The sequence below is a fragment of the Panthera tigris genome, chromosome C1 (genome assembly GCF_018350195.1).
Source record: "Panthera tigris isolate Pti1 chromosome C1, P.tigris_Pti1_mat1.1, whole genome shotgun sequence".
Lineage (NCBI taxonomy): Eukaryota > Metazoa > Chordata > Mammalia > Carnivora > Felidae > Panthera > Panthera tigris.
In genome coordinates, this window is record NC_056667.1 from 116,780,674 (window position 1) to 116,801,772 (window position 21,099).

Here is a 21,099-nt window from a genome sequence, read left to right on the forward strand (position 1 = left end):
CTCGAACCAGCAGTCCTTGAAGGTACAGCCACCAACCCCCCCCCACCACCACCACCACCGCAGCCTGGCAAAGAGGGAGAGGGAGGAGGAGTGGCCTCTGGAGAGCAGAGACAGCCCTGCAGCGTCTCTGACCTTTGAAAAGTCAGGTACTTAGCTAAAGGATGAAATGCACTTGAACTAGGAAGTTTAACTCTCATTTGCCCAGCAAGATGAGGTCAGGTGGGGTGTTATTTGTGTATGTGTGTGTGTGTGTGTGTGTGTGTGTGTGTGTGTGTGCGTGCCTCCAGTGGGACACTGTGTACATTTGGAGCCCCTGCCCCAGCTTGTGGCGGCCAAGAGCAGCCCTGCGGGGCTGGGTCTCTCCGGCAGGAAGTGTGGCAATAGCAGCGGGGCCCGCGTCCACCCCAAAGCTGTCTCTGAGGGGCAGGTTTGCAGAGCAAATGAAGAATGTAAACAGGAGTGCAGGAGGATTGTTTAAGGGCTTTGGGCAAACAAAGTTCCCCAGCCCCGGGGGCTCCCGCACCTATTGACGGGCAAACAAAGGATGCGCTAATTTCTCCTTTCACCGAGGCCCCGCCCCCCCGGACCCTTGCCCCTCCCCAGCGTCCTCTGGCAGTACCTCTAGTTAACCTTGATAATGCTGGGAGCAGAGTATCTGCCCTTTGTGTCCCCCCCCCCCCCCCCCCCCCGTCCTCCCCCCATGGTGAGGGTGAATTAATGAGGTGTCCATGTGACCCGCCCGCCTCTGTTTAATATGCGGCAGAGGTCACAGTCGCTGAAGTCCGTGCTGTCCGGGCTTGTCCAGTGGGGGAAGAAATGGCTGATCCGGGTTTTATGTTTCTATTAATACCTGAGCACAAACGCATTGTGACTCAGCTTCGTCCTGACCCGGTGTCCAGGGGCCGGCTCCCTCCCTCCCGCAGCTCGGGACCTGGCCCCAGGGGTCCCCAAGGGGTGGGGGGTGGGGAGGAAGGGGGTACTGGAGGGAGGTCCAAGCAGGTCTCAGGTCCCCTGGCCCGCTGAGGCAGAACCGCAGGAGTGGGTTGACAAACTAGCGATTTAAGGAGCATTCCTGATGACGTTTCTGTTGGATAACAGAGTTCAGGAACCACTGGCCCAGTTCCGATTGGACATCCAGTTCAGTGGATGAATGTAAATAAATGCAAGAAGGAATGACCCAGACTGCCAGGCTTCCTCAGTGGCCTCTGGAGCCAACTCGACCACCTTGACCCAGTGCCTACATCTTCCTTCGCATATGAAATGGGTTTGGGGGAAGGTTTAATGAGATACTCCACTTAAAAAAAACTTGCAGAACGCCCCGCACAAGAACACAGTGTAGGAGTTAAGGGAGGAGAGATATATAAACATCTTTATTGAAGGGTGATTCACATCCGATAAAATTCACCTGTTTGAAATGTACGATTCAACGATTGCAACATATTTTATGACCTGCGGTTTTATTAGTCTAATAGTATTGGTACTAATTTCCTTTTTCTTCTACCCTGGTTGTCCTAGCTGGGGGCCACAGGAGCTAGGCTCCCGCGTGCCAAGGTTTGAACACTCTTCTTAACACAGAAGCAAGTGTGATCCTGGCTTCTCCTTCTCCTAGCCATGTGTCTTATAAGCACCCTGGCTTGCTGCCTCCTCCCTATGCTGGTAGGACCACAGCAGCTGGCCAGGCACAGTGTGAGGACTGTGGGTCACCAGGCCTGAGCAGATGGCTATACCCACACCCTGTCTGTGGTCCTGAGATGGCTCTCAGGGACTCAATGGGTTACAGGAACAGGGGTGCTCCTCTCTCCACCTCCAGCTCTCCAGCCATCGTGTCCTTACCCTGAGGTAAGCATGACATGTCCTGCCCTTTCACTGTGGCTCCTTCATGTGGTATCTGGACTGCACAGGACAGTTCTCTGGGGACCTTGAGGCAGAAGAGATGGGAGGGGATGTCGGGGCATCAGGGCCACTGTGCTGCCCAGCACCCCTTCTGGCAGGCCTGAGCTGGGCTATTTTTATTTCAAGATGTCCTTCAGCAGCTAAGACAGTCTGTTCCTCCCTCCTCGTCTTGGGACCTGATCTCTGAGTTGACCGTGCTCACCGGTCTGGCTCTCGGATTTGTCAGCCTGTTCTTCCATACCTGTATGTGCACTGCGAGCGAGTGTTTCTGCAGGACTGTGTATGTGCATGCAGCCCACATGCAGGAGTGTGTGTGTGTGTGTGTGTACGTGCACGGGTGTCCCAGGACACAAAATGCATGTATCTCAATGGGCAGCAAGTACACAGGCACAAAGACCCTACTGATTTCCAGTGTGCATGCAGGCAGGTGCCCAAATACGTAAGCTGGTGCGTCTGGATATATGCAAGGGTATGTGTGCAAGGTTCTGCTTAAACAAATTCTTCAGTGTTGCCAGGTGAGGAACCACAGCTGTCAAATCACGTTTCAGAAATACTGGCTGCCAAAGACCAGACACGAGACTCCGCTTCTCTGCCTTATCGCATCTAATCGTGACAACTTGAGGAGGTATCATCATTCTTGTCTTTTACAGATGAGGAGTCCAAGGCTCAAGGAGTAGTAACGTGAAGTGGCAGAACCGGATCTGACTGGTTCTAAAGTCTTTGCCTTTTGTTAGTCCATGTTGTCTGCCTACAATGATGGGAAACACACACACACACACACACACACACACACACACACACAGCACATTTTAATAGCTCAAACGCAGTGCCAGCGGGTTGCTTTTATGGTCTGCGAAGACATCTGGAGTGTAGTTTTTGCTGGGGAGGTCATTGAAGGACTGGCCTTGAGTGTAAATGCTCAACTCAGACAACCTGCCCAAAAGGGTAGGCGGGCAGCCGGACTCTAGGGTCCTGGGGCAGCAGCCTTCAGAGGCTCCCCAATGAGAATGGGCAGACTGTGTCCCTTTACCCACAGGACAGGCTGGGCCTCTGCTTTGAGGACCCCCAATCTAATGCTGAACCCTTGGCAAGAGAATGGCCCCACGTAGGAGCCAGATGGGAAGGCTCCACTTGCCCTTGCCTGCTCTCTGCCAGCCTTGGAGAGACCCTGTTGTGTCCTGTCATTCCCCTGTTACCCAGACTAAAGCAGCCTCGGGAAGGGAGGGAGAGAGGGAGGCCCTCCACCGGGAAGCCCCTTAGAAAATAAACAGCTGTGCTTTGTGCCTGTTGAACCGCAGAGACTTGTCAAGCTGCTAAACCATCTTTCTCTCTTGTTGACCATAAAATATATCAGCCCTGGAGATGGTGGGGGCTGCAAGCTGCCTTCAGGAGCCCCTTCGGAGAGGTCTCCGGTCATCCCAGCCATAAATCAGTGCGTGACGAGGCCGGCATTCAGGCCCTGGTTCCACAGGATCGTAATGGGCTACCGCAGGAGTCCCAGGCTCCAGGCAGGGGCTCTTGGCACACCACCTTCCCCACTACTCCTAATTCCCCTGGAAAAAGGGGGCTTTCTGCCCACTTGAGGTGTGGAATGGTGCCTCCCTTGGCAAAGGTAACGCAAAGCTGGGGGAGAGACTTAAGGGGCCTCATTCCCCCTCCTCTTGCTGCCTCTGTGTTCTGCTGCTGGGAGACACGGTTCTGCATCATCAGGAGGTCCTTGGGGAGCACCTCAAAGAGTCCTTGCTGTCCTGCAGCTCAGTGATGGACTTTTGGTTCCTCTAGCCACCCCCAGCCTCCTCCCTCCTCGGACATACCTCAGGGCTGCAGATCTGAGTCACTTTGGCTGAGCAGGAAGTCCACACCCATGCAAGAGGCTCAGATGGGGCTCGGGGACCTTGGAATTTGGCCTCGGCTCTGTCACCAAGCAGCTGGTGACCTTGGGCAATACCTTCACCACTCCCTGGGGCCCTGGGCTCCTTGGCTACACACCCATCAGCCTAGGGGAAAATGACCACCAGCTTTGCATTCAGGGCTCATAAAGCCCAGCTCCGTTTCTTATTCTGAGACCCTCCAGAGGGCGATCATAGTTCTACTCCCGGTGGGCCCTCCTCAGCAGAGCCAGTTTGGGTCCTCTGGGCAACAGACACTGAGACAGGGTTAGCAATGCAAGGGGCTTATGAGGGGTCAGGCCTGTGAAAGACAAAAGGCGGGGGAGCAAGATGGGGCGCCACAGACTCAGACCCACACGCAGTCGGGACTCTACAGGGAGATGCGGAGTGAAGACGGCCCCCAGAGGTATCCTGTGCCGGGCTGGAATAGCCAGGCCCTAGCCCCTCCCCGGCCCCATGTGGTCCCTGGTTCGGGTGTCCCGGAAGTGCACGGACTTGACCTGGAAGTGGAGGGGAATCCAGAAGGCGTTGCCGGTAGGCTGGAGGCTCCTGCGCTCCCACCAGTGAAGGGCGGGTTCCTTCTGGAAAGGAGAGGAAAGAAGCGTCTCCATGCCTGTCGCACCAGCCGCGAGACCCTGGGCATGCGCTTAACACCTCTGAGCTCAGCCCTCTTGTGGCCCAACTGTGAGTCCCTGGTAGCGTTGATGGAGACCCCGTTTACAAGACGGCAGTGCGGTGCCTGCTACGTGGAGGTGATGGGTCGTGGTGACTGCTGTTATAGCCATGGTTTGGGTTTTGGTTTTGGTTTTTTTAATCTAGATTGGCTGTGATTTCTCTCCAGACTGTTGAGACCTCAGTCCTGGAGAGAAGCTTTCACTCCTGCCTTCTCTCACTCTGGACCAGTGGCTGGACCCAACGGGGCTCCCGTCAGCAATCCCTACTGTAAGGGAAGCAGCAGTTTCCACACCTGGTCTCTGTCTCCGGCCTCGGGAGTCAGCCTCGTGTGATGGAAAATGGCTCTAGATCTGTGGTGTTAGGAGACACGCTCCCCACCCCCCGCCCACCCCCCATTCCTATGGTGACGTCCTAAAGTCCACTACCTCAAAATACAGCTGTCTTTAGGGAGAGGATCTTTTTAAAAAGGTAATTAAATTAAAACAAGTCATTAGGGTGGCCCTAACCCAACATGACTGGTATCTTCCAAGAAGAGGAAATTTGGACACAGACACGTGCAGAGAGAAGATGGTGTGATCGCTCGCTCAGGGGAAATGCCGACATCTGTAAGCCAAGGAGAGAGGCTTGGGACAAATCCTTCCCTCACGAGGCTCTCAAAAGGAATCAACTCACCTGACACCTTGATCTCAGACTTCCAGCCTCCAGAGGTGTGGGATGATACCTTTCTGTTGTGTAAGCCACCCAATCTGTGGTGTTTTGTTATGGCCGCCCGAGGTGATGAATACACGTGGTAAAAATGCATCAATCGGAGTGTTTTCAGCTGCAAGGAAGAAGATACCTGAGACTGGCTTAATCCATAGAGAGATTTAAATTTCGTACAGCAGGGAAGCGTCAGGGAGATGATTCCACAATGTTTCAAAGCTCTGCCTCTTCCCAAGTATACACTCTGCCTCCCAAGTTGGGCTTTTGTTCATTGAGCTACTTTGGATAGGTGGTCTTGGGAGGGCCTCTCCGAGGAGATGACGCTTGACCAAATCTTGCAGGTTGAGAAGATGCCAGCCCCGGGCAGAGCTCAAGGAGGACCAGCTTTCATTGTCCCGAAGCCAGCAACCATGTCCCCCTTGCGGCTGGGGCTGGGGAACTATTGGTCACTGACTTTGACTCCCAGCCCAAGGACACCTGGTGCACTGCCTGCCTTCAGGCAGTGCCAGGCGTCCATCCAGCTCATTATATTCGACTATTTTCCATTCCTGGCAACATCCGTTGAAGGATATGCAAATAAGAAAATCAACTGAATTTGTTTCACAAAGAATGACATTTAATCAGCACAATAAATCCTTACATATAGCCGTTGGCTGAGTAAGATGACAGTTAATGGAGAGAGAGAGGGGGTAGAAGGAAAAGTATGAAGGGCAGAGAAATAGAAAAGAGGAACAGAGAGAGACCGTGGTTGCAATAGGGCTAACGAAGAGCCAAGGTGTCCAGAGACCTGAGGTTGTTCGTTCGTTCGTTCATTCATTCGTTCACTCAACAAATATTTCTTGAGAACCGACCAGGTTATAGACACAATATGGACACTGAAAACATGGGAGTGATCAAAACAGATACTGCTCCTTGTCTCCTGGGGACTCCCAGTGCACTGGGAGGAGGAAGACAGTCACAACACAATCTCACGGACAAATACATAGTTACAGTCAACAATAACTACTATGAAGACGTCAGGAGGTGAAGAAAGCCTTCCTCATAGAACTTCAACAGGATGAAGGGGAGTTAACTAGGCAAGTTGGGATTGAGGGTTGGTGTTTCCAACACAGGGAAACATTTCTGCAAAGGCCCTGGGGGAGGAGGAAGCATGGCTCCCCCAGATCTGAAGGAAGGCCAGTGAGATTATAGCACAGAGGTGGAGCCGGAGGGTAGAAAGAGGTGTGGTTGGGGAGAAAGGTAGGGCCGGATCACACGGGGTCTGCTGGGTACGGTGAAGAGGTTGAATCTGTACAGAAGTACGATATTAGGATTTAAATTTTGAGACGACTTGGGTATCCTGGTAGAGAACGGACTATAGGGATAAGGGGGAGTCAGGTAGGCTGGCTGAGCGGCTCTTGAGCTGGTCTAGGCAAGAGATGATGGCGGCTCAGACTAGGGAAGGATCTTGACCTCGGCACTATTGGCGTTCCAGCTTGGGTGTGGAGCCCACTATTGTGGGGACTGTCCTGGACATTGTAGGATGGTTAGCACATCCCTGGCCTCTACCCACAAGATGCCTGTAGCACCCACCACAAGTCACGGCAACAAAAAAGGTCTCCAGAATTTGCCAAAATTCTTCAAGGAACAACACCTTTGGACTAGGGGTATGATGGAGAAATGGAGAGAAATGGAAGGCTTGAGGGCAAGTTGAGGTGCAGGTGAACAGTTAGGACGTGGCAACTGAGCATGCAGGGGATGAGAGAGGAGGGTACTGAGGATGACTCCCAGGCAATGTGATGGATGTAGCTGCTCACTGACATGGAGGAAAAGGAGTCCAATGTGTAGTGGACATGGGGACCGGGGCACAACTGGGCTCTCCTGTGAATGAGCAATGAGACCTCAGGCATATTATCTTCTCGTACTTGGTCTCAGTTTTCCCACTCTCAAAGCGCGGTGTTTTCTGCTAGGTCTGGAACAGCAAACATGTCAAGTTGCTACTTGTCCTTCCTGCACCGGAGGCAGACATAACTAATCAATTGTGGTTCTCTGAGCCTGGACGCTCCGTCACACGGTGCTCCAGAAAACAAGCGGAGGCGTGGCACGAGAGAGGAGACCTGTTTGCTATTCCTGAACTTGAAACTCCTTTCAGTCCCTTCCAACTTGCCCAATGTTGACACCTTCTCGGCAAGAACCAAAGTATGCTTGAGACATTCTGAGCTACGGTGTCTGAGCAGAAGCGGGGACTCTCAGACTTTAGGCCAAATACTGATCTTACTATGTTAGTTACCCCAAGGGTAAAGCAACAAAACGGGAGTTCCCCATTTATGCCCTTTGTTGCGAAAATGCAACAAGGCTTTGGAAGTCTCCAGTGGCAGGCTCCCGGCAGGCCCTGGGAGTGACCCTGTCTCTCAGAGCTTTTGTCACTGTCTTCCTTTCCTGCTTACTGTGCCTCTGAGATGGTCTGCCTGTCTCAGTCTCCATGTGTCCCACATCCCCCTTCATCTCATTCATGTGCTCTGTGACTACCCCTCCCCCACCAGATTAGAACACACAACATGAAAGTAGATGTTTTATTGTATTTTTTAACTTTTATTCAAAAGCACTTTATGCTTTCTGCTAGTACTTTAAAAAGCAGATGCACAAAATGTGAATTTTTAAATATTTGTCTTCCTTCCAATTCTAATGATGTAGCTAACCACCATTAGAATAACCCTACAGTGCTGCTGTTGGTAGAATTGTGCCCTTGGAAGATCTGGTCAAGTCCTAACCCCTCCTCCTCCCCCCGCCCCCACCCCCCCTCACCCCCGCCGCTCAATAGATGAGTGTGATTTATTTGGAAACAAGATCTTTGTAGATGTAGTCAAATTGAGATGAGGTTACACTGGATTAGTGTGGGCCCTAATCCAATCACTGGTGTCCTATGAAGGGGGAGTTTGGGGCGCAGACACAGGTGGAGAACACCAGCAATGATGAAGACAGAGGTTGGAGTGATGTGTCCACAAGCCAAGGACAGTCAGCGAGTGTCAGTAACCAGCAGACTCCAGGAGAGAGGCATCCTCGGCCCCAGAAGAAGCCCCCGGTTGTTCCAAACCCCCCAGTTTGTAGTAATTTGTTACGGTAGCCCTGGGAAACGGATACAACCCCCAACCCTGATTCCCTGGAAATGAGGCTGCTCTTTATATCTGAGTTGCATGTGGATATTTTTCTCTCTGGTTCAGTGACTCTTGACGGAGAAACAGGTTCTCCCACTCTCCCCTCCCTGTCCTTGGATCTGGGCTACACACCTGCTTCTCAGACTCCCGGGTTCCTGAACGAGAAGCTTGGGGAACGGTCTGGGCCTCGTGGGGCCGGCCCTATGGTAGCCAGTCTCCAGAATGGCCTCAATGAACTTGGCCTCCGGGGAGTCCTACCCTTGCCAAGGGCCCACCCCTGCACCTGGCCCACTCACTTCACTTGCCTCATCCTGATCCCAGCCCCACTGGGTCCTGTCTTTGTTTTACATGCTGATCTTTTGTTCACCATGGATGTCTTATATTAGTTTTCTTTTCACACGATATCACACTTACCTGCAGTGCCGAGTGTTCCGGCATCCCTCACGCTTTGCTCATGAACGGAGTGCCTCACTTGCCTGGCCCTGGCCTTGGCCCTGCCCCTCCCGTGCTGCAACAGTGCCAACTTATGTGATAGGTGGAATAAGTCAGAAGCATGAAGCCAGGTCATGAAAGACATTTGGGCTTTCACCTGGTCTCTTGGGTCACTCATTCTGGCGGAAGCCAGCTGCCATTCAGCGAGGACCCTAGCAGCCCTGTGGAGGGGTGGGCAAGGTGGGGACCGAGGCCTCCCGCCAACAGCCAGCACCGGTGCGCCAGGCCTGTGAGGGGCCGCCTTGGACGCAGATCCAACAGCCCCAGGTAAGCCCCGCCAACATGTTGATGACAGACGCCACACTGGAACCATCAGCAAGTTGCCACCGAATTCCTGATCCACAGAAACCGTGAGAGCTAATACATGGATATTGTTGCTTTAAGCTGTTAAGTTTTGGAGTGAGGTGTTACACAGCATTATTGACTAGTACGGTTCCCTACCTCAGTGTCCATGGCATCCTTCTCCCTCTCCCCTGCTGGCCTCTACTGGTCCTTCAGAACATCTCACTTCCTGTGTCGCCGCTTCCGAGAAGCCTTCCTGAATGCCTCCAGCTGGGTTAAGCACCCCTTACACTCTACTCTCCAGTTGCAGTGATCTCCGTCAGTCTTAGAAAGGCCTTTGTCTCCCCCCACCTACTCTGCCCCCATTTCCATACTCTCTGCTCTCCATGGCTGGAATATTGCCCCTGTTTGCTTATTCTTTCAGACAGACCAGATGTCACCTCCTCCAGGGAGTCTTCTCTGACCACCTGGATAACTTGGGCATCCTTCTGTGGGCCTCCCAAGCACCCCATGCAATCTTCTTATGTTAGGGTTCCGTGATGCTGCTGTCCTGCGTGATGGCAAGTCTGGGAAGGTGGGAACCGTGCTTCTCATCTAATACCGACCACAGGATGGTGAGCGAGGGGGCGGGGGGTGCTTGTTGGGGAACCATGACAAGAGGTGGTTGAGGCCTCTGCAGTAGAGATTCCCAGGCCTGGTGGGGCGTCAGAACCAGCCGCTGAACTTTTCCGAGGTAGAGATTATGGTCTGGGAGGGAGACATTTGCCTCCAAGGACAGACACCACGGACGCCACCCAGATTTCAGGGTCAGTTTGGCACCACGAAAGAAAGGACAGCTACAGCAGGGTGATAAAGCAGGAGCTGCAAAGTCAGCGCCCAGAGGGGCCAGCAGGACAGCATAGTTACCGGTGTCAGGCGAGGGGGCAGGTGGGGACAATGACAAACAGGAGAGATGAGCCCCTGCCAGCTCCCAGCTCAAAGGTCACCTTCCTCAAGAAGGTGTTCGTGGACCCAGGCTGGATCAGGCCGGTCACCCTGTTAGGGGCTCTCTTAGCTCCTAGCCCTTCTCCCTCGAAGTGCTTACTATTATTGTAATTAGCACATTTCTTGTATGATTTGTGTAGCAGAGTCAGCCTCCCAGACAGATGGGAGAATTTCTCAAGGGCAAGACTGCCTGTGTCCCCAGGACCTCACCATGCCCGGCACTTCCAGAGCGCGCTATTTCTATTTGTTGAAGGAGTGGATAATTGGATAAATAATGTTACAACCTAACACGCAGGGTGAGGTGATGGAAGAAGGGAGGTAATGACGTGTGAAAATAAATGAGTGGTGTGTATGTTACAAAATAAGATCACCAGATGGAAGAATAAGCCAGGGAGTGAAGCGATAAGTCAATGGCATCAGCCACCTACGTGGGAGCAGTTGCAAGGGGTTTACATCTTTAGGGTCTGATCTGCTCGTGAGGTCCTTTCCTGTTCTTCCAGCCCCACCCTCGCAGAAGAGAGCAGAGCTTCCCTTGCAAACCCACTGGCACCAACGATGTGCCAACTCGTGTATTTAACCCTCGCTTTGCTTTCCTTGACTTACGGGCAGGGGAACAGGAGCCCAGAGGGGACAGGTCACCTGTCCCAGGGTGGGTGTGTCTGAGCATCGAGGTGCTTTCCTCTTTTCCCCAGCCCATCATCCACCACATAGGGCCCAGGAGTCAGAGGAGCCTCCTGGTGGCCCCCCTTTTGTCCCGTACCCCCCCCCCCCAGTAGGTACTACGTGGAAAAGACTCTTTGCTACTGGAGGACGAAGGTCAGATCAGACCCTGGCCGAGGGCCCAGCATTTCTGGCCCGGTTTCGCCTGGGGAAGCCAACTGTGCAGAAGGTCAGGATGCCGACGGGGGTCAGAGTGGGAAAGTTAACATTCCCAAGGCACTCTAAGCAACAGGATTTCCTGACGTGGGACTATTACCTTTCTCACGTTACGTGGCCAGATTGACTTCCTGCCATTATTAACGGTAAGAACGTGACGAAGGCATTTATTTAACAGGAACAAGGGAAGGCGTTTGCTTGACTCTGGACTTTGAGGAGGGCAGTAGAGCAGGGAATTAAGTCCGGTAGGAGGGCTGGGATCCTAGTGCTGGCACTACCTGCCCGTGCCATCAGTTGGAGCAAGTCACTTCACGCCTGGGGGCAGCCTCAGTTTCCTTTTCGGCGCGTGGTGAAAAATGCTACATCGGAACTCACAGAGCTGCTGGTGGGGAAAGTGAGGACATTTATGGGGGGAAGTTGTTTTGCAGGCTGGAAAGTACCATGGGAGCTTAGATGGCCTCCAGCAGTGTGGTACCTCAAGCTGACCCCTCTCAGCTCACAAGTCCTTGCTGCTTCCAGGAAAAAGTCCCCCTCCGTGGCTGAGTCCAGGCTGACGGCCGGCTGGCGACCAGCTTGCACGTGTACCTCCTGCTGGCTCTGGTCCGGCGGGGTTCTGCCCCTTGTTCCTCTCCTCCTTTCTGCATCTGTACTTCTTTCTGCTGGGGGTTCCTCCCTGTCCTCTGCTCGTCCCAGTGCTCTCCTCATCCACGACACCTTCTCTGGTCTGGTTGCTTCACGGCCAAGTGGCTTGTCCTCTGCGTCTTAGAACCCCACGGTTCTCCACGTGTGGTCATGAGGCAGCAGCCGGGTACTTGTTAGAAATGCAGATTCTCGGGTCCCACCCCAGACGTATTAAAGCAGAAACTCTGGGGGTGGGGCCCAGAAATCTCAAGCCGTCCAGGGAGTTCTGATGCACTCAAGCAGCATCAGATGGCCTGTCTCTGCATCTGGGCTGTGAGCTCCCTACTTACAGGTACTATGTCTCACTTAGTGGCTCCCCAGACCTGGCACACAGAAGCCACAGGTGACCATGACATGGCCTCAGGGAATGCCCGTGCACTGATGCGAACCAGGACTGGTGCCTCAGCAGACATGGCCTCGCCTTCCCACCACCACATGGGGGCTCCCAACATCCCCCCCTTTCCTTCCTTCCCAAGGCCCTCTCCCTAGATGCTCGCAAAAGCTCAAGGCCTCCTGTCTGGCCTTTTCCAGAAAGCCTCCTCTGAGTCCTATGATGACCTGGTCTGCCATCTCCCTCCACAGTCACTGCCTGAAACTTCTGGACACCATCTGGGCCTCACGGCCTGATCCCACACTCAGCGAGATCGCCCTTAAACAGAGGGTCCCCGGGGTGCCTGGGTGGCTCAGTCGGTTGGGCGTCCGACTTCAGTTCAGGTCACAATCTCACGGTGCATGAGTTCGAGCCTTGCGTCGGGGTCTGTGCTGACAGCTCGGAGCCTGGAGCCTGCTTCGGATTCTGTGTCTCCTTCGCTCTCTCTGTCCCTCCCCACTCATGTTCTGTCTCTGTGTCTCTCAAAAATAAAATAAACATTAAAAAAAAAAAAAAAAACAAAGGGTCCCTTCCGCGTGCATCCTTCATGGGAAATTTTGTGCCGCCCTGCTCTGTGTTCACAAGGGCGCTTGTGCTATGGGGTGCCGGCCTCCGCAGTCACCCAGCGGCTTCAGTGGGGGTGGTCAAGGGGTGTGGGTCTGTGAGTCTTTATGCCAACGTTTATAGCAGGAGCAATTCATACCACTCTCCTGTTTTCCTGACCTGAGGATAAAGAAAAGGAAAAAGACCCACGGTCAGCCACAGAGTTTTTCCACCCCGAGCCGCTTCAAGCTTCCTGGATGTACCTGTGGAGTTTGCAGTGGTGACTGTGCTAGAAAGGACCTGCCAGGCCACACTGGCCTCTGCCCGACTCACAGCCTCTCAGGGATTTGCTTTTATATCACGGCTCTTGCTGGTGCGGCTGCGTCCCTAAATCCTTCTTTCAAGCCTTGGACAGGAGCCAGCCTCGGGCAGCTAGACTGCCCAGGTTCAAATCCTACCTGCGCTGCCTGGGATGAGTTCGTTATCCGTTCTGTGCCTCAGCGTCCCCACCTGTAAAATGGGCCCGTGTAGTAACATTTTGCTCTTAAGGTCGTGATGCAGATGAAATCAGAGAGGACCTGCGAAGGGCACAGGGTAGAGGTCCCATAGAGGAGTCCCCAAAGTTCTCGGTTCAGGGGGTGATGGCACCTCTCTCCCCGGGATCCCGGGAAGGGAAGGAGGGAGCTGGGGGGGGCGGAGGGCTGGCCCAAGGACTGCCTCCTCTGTAGGAAGCCACCACCAGGCTCTAGATCCAGCATCACACAGGACTCTGGTTGTGGACCAGAATTTCTAACCTTTTTGGCTGCAAGGAGAGAGACCCTATTTCGTGCTAAACAAAATGTTCCTCTTTTGTGCTTTCTCAGCTTCCGCCGTCTGAGAGCAAACAACTTCAGCAGCGCCTTAGAATCTATATTCCATTCATGACATCGGCATCTGTGGACATTTGAAAAGTATTCAGACGTGTATGGGTGAGACAGATCTATTTAGTCTGCTGACAATGGATGGTTCCCTGATGGATTCTCCGGAAGAACCCCTACCCGGGTGCCTCCAGGCTGGGGACCAGTCGGGTATCAACAAATGAAGTATGAATATAAACCTTTATTAATATAAAAGATTAATATAAATTAATATAAATATAAATATTCATAAACATAAATTAATATAAACAAATGAAGTATTAATATAAACCTCCCCTCAGGCGTGAGCTTCCTTACCACACCGTGCCGAACATGTAGTAAGATAAACCCATTTCACAGATGAGAACACAGAGGCCCTGAGAGCTCACTGCCCAAGACACAAAGCTAGGGATTAGCAGGGCATGAGTTAGGCCTGAGTGTCCCCAAAGCCCATGTTTTCCCCCAACTCCACTCTTCCTTGCGACAGCTGGGGACTATGAATCTGGTCTCCATGGCTGGGGACAGGGGACTCCTGGAGAGCCAAGCAGGATCAGCTACCAGCTACCAGTTAGCATTCCCAGAGTAGCCAGTGGGTCGGGTGCCTCTGTATTTGTTACCTCATCTACTCCCTCAAGAATTCAGTTAATCGTCCTCTGTAGGAGAAAATCAACTCTCAGAGGGGTTGAGTAACCCGCCCAAGGCCACACAGCTAGGAAGTGGCAGGGTTTGGGCCAGAATCCAGGTCTGTCTGTCCTAGGGTCTGTGTTGGCCCCTTTGTACTGTGTGAGCTACCCGGGGCCTAAGATAAAAGGAGTACAAGTAGGTCTCTTGAGCCATAAGATACCCCTCATGACATGGTGGGTATTAGCAAAATTTAAAATCCTAATTCCTCGCCCCAGAGCTCGTCCACATTGGGATGAATAATCTGTCTCCACAGAGGAAAACGTCAGGGTCTCCGGGTTGAAGAAGAGTGTGGGGAGGAGACTGCTTTTCTTTCTTAATCTCAACTGAAGAGTAATTAAAAAAATTTTTTTTTAATGTTTTATTTATTTTTTGAGAGAGACAGAGACAGAATGCGAATGGGTTGGGGCAGAGAGAGAGGGAGGCACAGAATCTGAAGCAGGCTCCAGGGTCTGAGTTGTCAGCACAGAGCCTGACATGGGGCTTGAACTCACGAGCTGTGAGATCATGACCTGAGTTGAAGTCGGACGCTCAACCGACTGAGCCACCCAGGCGCCCCTGAAGAGTAATTTTTAATGTGGTAAATATTGTAAGCTCGATCCAGTGCCCAGGTTTATTGGGCAGGAGGCTGGAATGTCCTCATCAGGCATTATCTTTTTGCAACACAAAGAAAAAGACCAAACCCAGCAAGCCTTCCTCCCAGGAGCTGAGAAGGTAATTGTCTAATGTGACTTGTAATCAGTGAAGGTCTTGTCCTGACTCCTCGGCTCTCCAGATGGCGCCTCCCATCTCTCATGGACAATAATCCCTGTGGAATTCTGCTTAGCACAGACAGGCCAATAGACAGGTAGTGGGTTTTGTTGCCAGAGAGCATTTTGTTTTCTGTGCCACCGTTCCCAAGAAAGTGCTGGAACTAGCCTGCTTTGCATCTGTCTTTTATTCCAAATACCTCCAGAGCAACTCAGAATCCAATGCCTTGGCTTGGGGGCAAGTAAGGGGAGAATGTGGGGAGGCAGAAATCCGCCCCCCCCCTTCCTGTTGTGTGCCTCTGAGCGAGCCACTCAACCACTCTTAGCCTCGGCCTCCTCTTCTGGAAGATGGGGAGCGTCAGGGCTTCATGCAGGCGGCTCAGGGCTCGTGCCTCCTAACAGCGCCTGGTACATGATAGACACTCTGTGGTCCCTCTTCTTGAGACACTGCTGATCTAAAGGATGGCCAAGGAGAAAGATGGCGTGGTGCGTGTACCCAGGTGCCCTTGGTGGTTGTGGGGCGTTGCTTTGGTCAAACCACATCCCTCCTCAAAGGTGGTCAATGGCTTCCTGGCTTGCCTGACTGTAATCCAGATTCTTCAGCCTGGCCACTGAGACCCTCGTTTCCCAAAATGCCTTTTCAGCCAACTTTTCTATTCTCCGAAAACCACTTAATAAATATTTAAAGAAAGAGCGAATACGATGAATCTAGCATCGTGTGGCTAGAACTCTTGGCCCTGTTCCCAAGAAGCTCATAAGCTAATTGGGAACAAGACTTAAGAGGGCAGAAAGAGAGGAAGTAGCCATTTATTTTACATGTTAATCAAGGGACCGGAGCGGATCCCAAGTTCTGGTCCTGATGCTGCCCTAAGCATCCCGAGGGCCTGCTCCACTGTGACATTTGGGGGATGCCCCTGCAGTTAAGGGGGCTCTAAGGTCCCTTCACTGAACAAGGACAGGACCTGCACTGAATACGGGTCCTCTAAGCCGTTCATCACAACACCCAGGCCAGGAGGGCGCTGGGAGCCTGACATGGAAACTCCACCACCCCAGAAACCCTGAGTGCTTCGTCATCTTGATCCATGCCCCACCCTTTGCCAACACGCGTAGAGAACGTCAGAAATAATGTGTTGCATGGTTTTTGGTGGAAATGGTCACCCATTCACCAGCATGATGATGTAAGAAATAAGCTTTCATTGGTTTAAAGTCAAGGTGTTCAAGACTGGCAGACGGGCTGCGTCATTTAGAGACTCGTCCCACCCAGGCGGTATGAACAGGATGCGGATCCGGGGAGGTCTGGGGGCTTGGCTCGGGGCAGTTTGCTACCTGTTGGGAGGATTTTCAGGGGCCCGAGGACAAAGGATTCTGAGGACAATGGGATCCTGCCCAGGAATTGGTGATTATTGCAGGTGAACTCGTGCAGGTGGTGGGGGGAGCCCCTCAAAAGGCAGAGAGCTGAGATTCTCGATGGTACTCAAGAGCCTGCACGGACCACCGGGGCTCCTTGGGAACGAAAGCTGGTTTTCTAAATGCCTGTGTGGCAGGATTGGGACTGGGACTTGCTTCCATGGCAGCCTGGTCATGAGGCTGTGGGGAGGGAGCTAGCCAGCACTGACCCCAACTTCACAAGGGCTACCCTCATCTACCCCCAAACAGCCTAAGCATGGCACGTGACCGGGGTCATAGGTCAGTCCGTTTTCAACAGGGTCTTCTCTTACCTATCATTTGCAGGGCATTTACTGTAGGCTAGCCTAGCGTAGACTCTGTGCTTATTTTTTTGCTTTTTGTTTTGTTTTTTATTTGAGAGAGAGAGAGAGAACTTGCATGTGCAAACATGCAGGGGAGGGGCAGAAAGAGAGAGAGAGAGAGAGAGAGAGAGAGGGAGAGAGAGAATCTCAAGCAGGCTCGTTTATGCTCAGCGCAGAGCCTGACGCAGGGCTCGATCCCACCACCCTGGGATCATGACCTGGGCCGAAATCAAGAGTCAGATGCTTAGCCGACTGAGCCACCCAGCCGCCCCTGCTTACTCTGTTTGTAGGTGGCAGATGTGAACCTTCATGACAGCTGGGCACAAGAAATGCCACGTTCGTTTCTCTAAGCACAGTTAAATCTGTTTCAAGACTCCCCACTCAAAACTGAGAGTTTTGATAGTCAGTCGTTAGTCCCTCCCTATGCCCTATTGGCCTATCGGGGGGATTTGGAGGCCCTCCAAGAAGCCACAGTTGGCGGTGCCTCTTTGCTTCATGCTGGGTGGCTGTGGCAGGCACCTTTGGGGTAAGTCTGCCGGTCTGGCTTCCCGTCCAAGTCAGCATCGCCCCTCCAGTGGAGAGCAGCTCCTTCTGGTGGCCATCCTCTGAGCTAGCCGATCGGGGGGACCTCATGAAGGCCGTTGGGCTTCCATGTTTGTGCCTGGAAGTCCCAGGTGTGAGGGCCGCCATTTTCTCAACAGGCAGAAACACTTGCATGTTTCCACATTTTCGAGCCTCGGGTCCTCTCGCCTGCTCTGTCTTTGTCCCTCTCCTCCTTCCTCAACGGCCATCTGGACCTGGACCAATCCCTCTCACTCACTTGGCGTACCGAAACTTCTACTCCTTCTCTCTGTAGGACTCTATAATTTAATTTGCCTTGTTGGGTCCCAAACTCCCAAAGCCCTTGAACTCATAGGGCAACAGAAGCCAGAACCTGAAGGTCCGGGGCCTGGTTGCCCCAGAAAGCAATGAATTCCCTAACGGTGACTACGCTAAGACAGCAACAAAATTTCTCAGAAAATCATCCATTGCATAGGAATCCTCATGTAAGCTCCCAGCAATGCCCTGAAAAGGTGATGTTGACCATAGTCACCCCCATTTAGAAATGGGGAAACAGACTCAGAAGGACTAGTTAACCGTCGTGTGGCTCGTGAGTGGTGGGACATTGGTTTGAGTTCCAGGATCGAAGTCCCCGCTTTTGACTCCGTTCTGTGGTGGTCCTTAAAGTAGGGCCCGACTGTCTCTGGGCCTCCGTTTCCCCACCTGCAAGGCAGCAGATCCCGCTTCCCAGCAGGCAGACTGAACGCAGCAAAGCCCAGGCCTGCGGGTCTGCACCTCCTTTGAGCTGGGCAGCCCAGGTTTGCAGGCAGAGAGTACCCCGCAGCCGTTTGAAACATTTATGCTCAGCCTCAGGCCCCCTGGTGAACAAGGAAGTGACCCTGATTTGGGGGCGTCTCATCTTGGGGCTTGGCAGTCATAAATGAGCCACCAGCTCTCAAGCTCCTGGTCTCACAGGTGAATAACCCGAATAACTACCTCTGGAATATCAAAGCCGGCAAACGATCCTAGAAACGGCTCCTGACAGCGGACTTGCATAAGAGTATCTCCTGGGCGGGCACATCCCCCAGATCCCACTTGCCTTTGAGGGTATCCTTGAATGGCCGTATGTCATTTTTAGTAGCTTCTGCCTCCCTCACAGCGAGGGATCTTCGAAGAGGGGACGCCTTGGGCCCCACCTGGTCTGTGTTCTTCGAGGAGGGGACAGGGAGGGAAGATTTCTCCCACCCCCAGCATACCTGGCTTGTTTCATCTAATCTCCAGCCTGTTTTTTCTGCTGTCCATCCCGAAGACGGTTTAATCTCAGAGCTAAAACCACCAAAAGCAACTGTTTCTTTCCTCCTGTGACTGCTAGGCGGGTAACAGCACCGTGCAAATTCGTTTGGCCCCAGGGCGGGAAAGCATCAAAGGCATTTGGAGAGCGCATGAGTCAATTTCCATGAAGCCTTTGGACAGTGATGTAACCACCACTTGTCAGTCTCCCCAGCGCAGCAGCCCTGATCCCCCAGAGCGGACATCTGGAGCAGAGACTGACAAGTGGATTCCAGAGCCCAGCCCTGCCTCCCGCCCGCTCCAGCCCAGCACGGCCGCTGCCGCCAACAAGGACACACAGTGTCTTTCTACACATTCCCACGTACGCACACCCTCCTCGCCCCCCTCTGAGCTCCAGCCTGCGTTTCCGGCAGTGTGAATTCTGACAGCTCGGGCGGGTGTCGGCCTCACTGGTACATTCCTCGCTACACCACGCTGCCTAAAGCACCTCGCTGTTCCGGAGCCTTCCTGCCGAGCTCCCCACCCCCATCTCTCCTGCTGAAGGTGCGAGGAACCTCGTGGTGGCTGCATCTTTGTCCCAGCGAGGCCTTGCAAAATGGCACACAACCCCCCCCCCCCCACTTGCCTATAATTTGCTGTGCTGGACTTCTGAACACATTTATTTGGTGCGGTATCTACACCCCACCAAACATCTGGAGGGAAACTAGGGGAAAACCCAGGAATTTAAATGTTTATTCTGTACTGTAATTTCAAAAACCAAATCAGGGAAACTTCACATCTTTAGCCAACTGCTTGGCGGTGTATAGACCTAAGCCAAGATGTAATCTGATAAAGGTTGTCTGCCCTTGCCCTCTCCGGGTCTCTTCATATGTGATCACCACCATATAAGGGCCACGAGTTTGTGAATCTCCTAAAGCTTTTCAAGATGACGTCAACCATAAAGCAAAAAGACCCACCCACTCCATAATTAGTTGGCGGTCACTCTTCTGCCAAGTTGCCACTCCCTTTTGTCTGCTAAAGGGAAAACCAATCAAAATTAATGGAAAACTGAAGGATTCGACCATTGTAAAGATGAAATTTTAATATCTTCAGGAATTAGTTACTTGGATTCAATACTTTAAAAGACATAATTCCCAGCAAGTGACATCTTCTTTCTTCCTTCCACAATTTTTTTTTTTACTTAAGTTCTAATGTCAGACACTAAAAGTAGGTTCTAGAATACAGTATAACACTTAACTCTCCCCTAAAGAACTTGGGATCAAGTGGGATTGGCCCCCGTTTAACAGATCATCACATCCAAGCGTGAAAAGCCCAAGGAGATAAAAGGGCAGGAAGACACTGGGGGAGCCGATCCAGACCTGAGACAGAGGAATGGTTTGTGAATAATGCCATTCCTGTTCAAGAGTCCCAGTGCTGGTGATACTGAGGGTTTCAAGATGTCAGCCTCCCTCCTGACCAGTCCTGCTGGTTTCTCACTGCTCACTAGCCAACATGAAGCCCCATCCCCAATCAGTCCTTCTCTGCTTTCCCCGAACTCTGCCAGGAGAATTCCCAGTTTGCATCCTTGGTGAAGCCCCCCCTCTCCCCCACCCCTTGCCTGCCGCTACCAAGATGCCCTCTGTCCATCTACCCACCTGCATAAACACTGCCTGTCTTTCGTGCAGGTCCTGCCTCAAGGCGTATCAGCGGTGTGGTCACACGAATGTCCCCTTCCAGAAGGGCCCCGTTCTTGGTTTGATGCTCTGGTGCCGCCATCTTGAAATTCTTAATAATTTTATCTTTGTAATTGTACATTGCAGGTGAGGTCCAATGGGATGATGGAGCATGGTTGTGAGCGGAGGAGACAAGCACAATCCGGCTGCATGTGTTTGCGATGCCCTATGAGCACGGGATTCCGTGGGCCCACAATTCGTGGGAGCTCAGTGTCTCTCAGCACGAGCACAAGATAAGTGTATTACAGGCGTGGACAGCCCTGAAAGGTCACGCTTTCCGTTTGAACCAGAACTCGCTTCCAATGCAGAAAGAAGGCCCTGGTTCCTGTAGGAACCAGGAACAACTGAGGGGCCCTCCCTGCCACATGCCGTCTTACATGTTACTGTCCTGTACCAGCCGACCACTGACGCTGGCAATGAGGCCCAAAGAAAAGGGAAAGATGAGGCAGCCCACGGTTTCTTTTCCTTCAGGGCTCGCTTTTCTCAGCAGGAAGCTGAAGGTAGAGCATGTTGATGGGATATGTGCATAACAAGAAGCGAAGTAAAAACAGTTTCCGCTGTCCTGGCAAGAACGAAATACACATGCATATACTGGCTATGAAATACAATCTGTGTAATTCAGCGATTCTTTTTTTTTTTTTTTTTAATTTTTTTTTTCAACGTTTTTCATTTATTTTTGGGACAGAGAGAGACAGAGCATGAACGGGGGAGGGGCAGAGAGAGAGGGAGACACAGAATCGGAAACAGGCTGCAGGCTCCGAGCCATCAGCCCAGAGCCTGATGCGGGGCTCGAACTCACGGACCGCGAGATCGTGACCTGGCTGAAGTCGGACGCTTAACCGACTGCGCCACCCAGGCGCCCCAGCGATTCTTTATATGAGTTAATGTTCTTATATTTACATGAAAACTGGCATTGCACAGCATAAAGATAAACAGCATAATGTATGCAAATAATTTAAACG

The 21,099-nt window shown here is 52.5% G+C and overlaps 1 long non-coding RNA gene across 2 annotated transcripts; it reads left to right on the forward strand.

Annotated features, from left to right (window-relative positions):
• The first annotated feature begins 4,287 nt into the window (after positions 1-4,287).
• On the forward strand, positions 4,288-20,751 carry LOC122240874. Of its 2 annotated transcripts, none has more exons than XR_006220615.1 (3): positions 4,288-4,534; positions 13,385-13,603; positions 20,225-20,751. It is a non-coding gene; the product is annotated as an uncharacterized LOC122240874 (long non-coding RNA). The 2 variants fall into 2 exon arrangements; XR_006220614.1 differs by having other exon boundaries at positions 4,293-4,466.
• Positions 20,752-21,099: the final 348 nt, after the last annotated feature.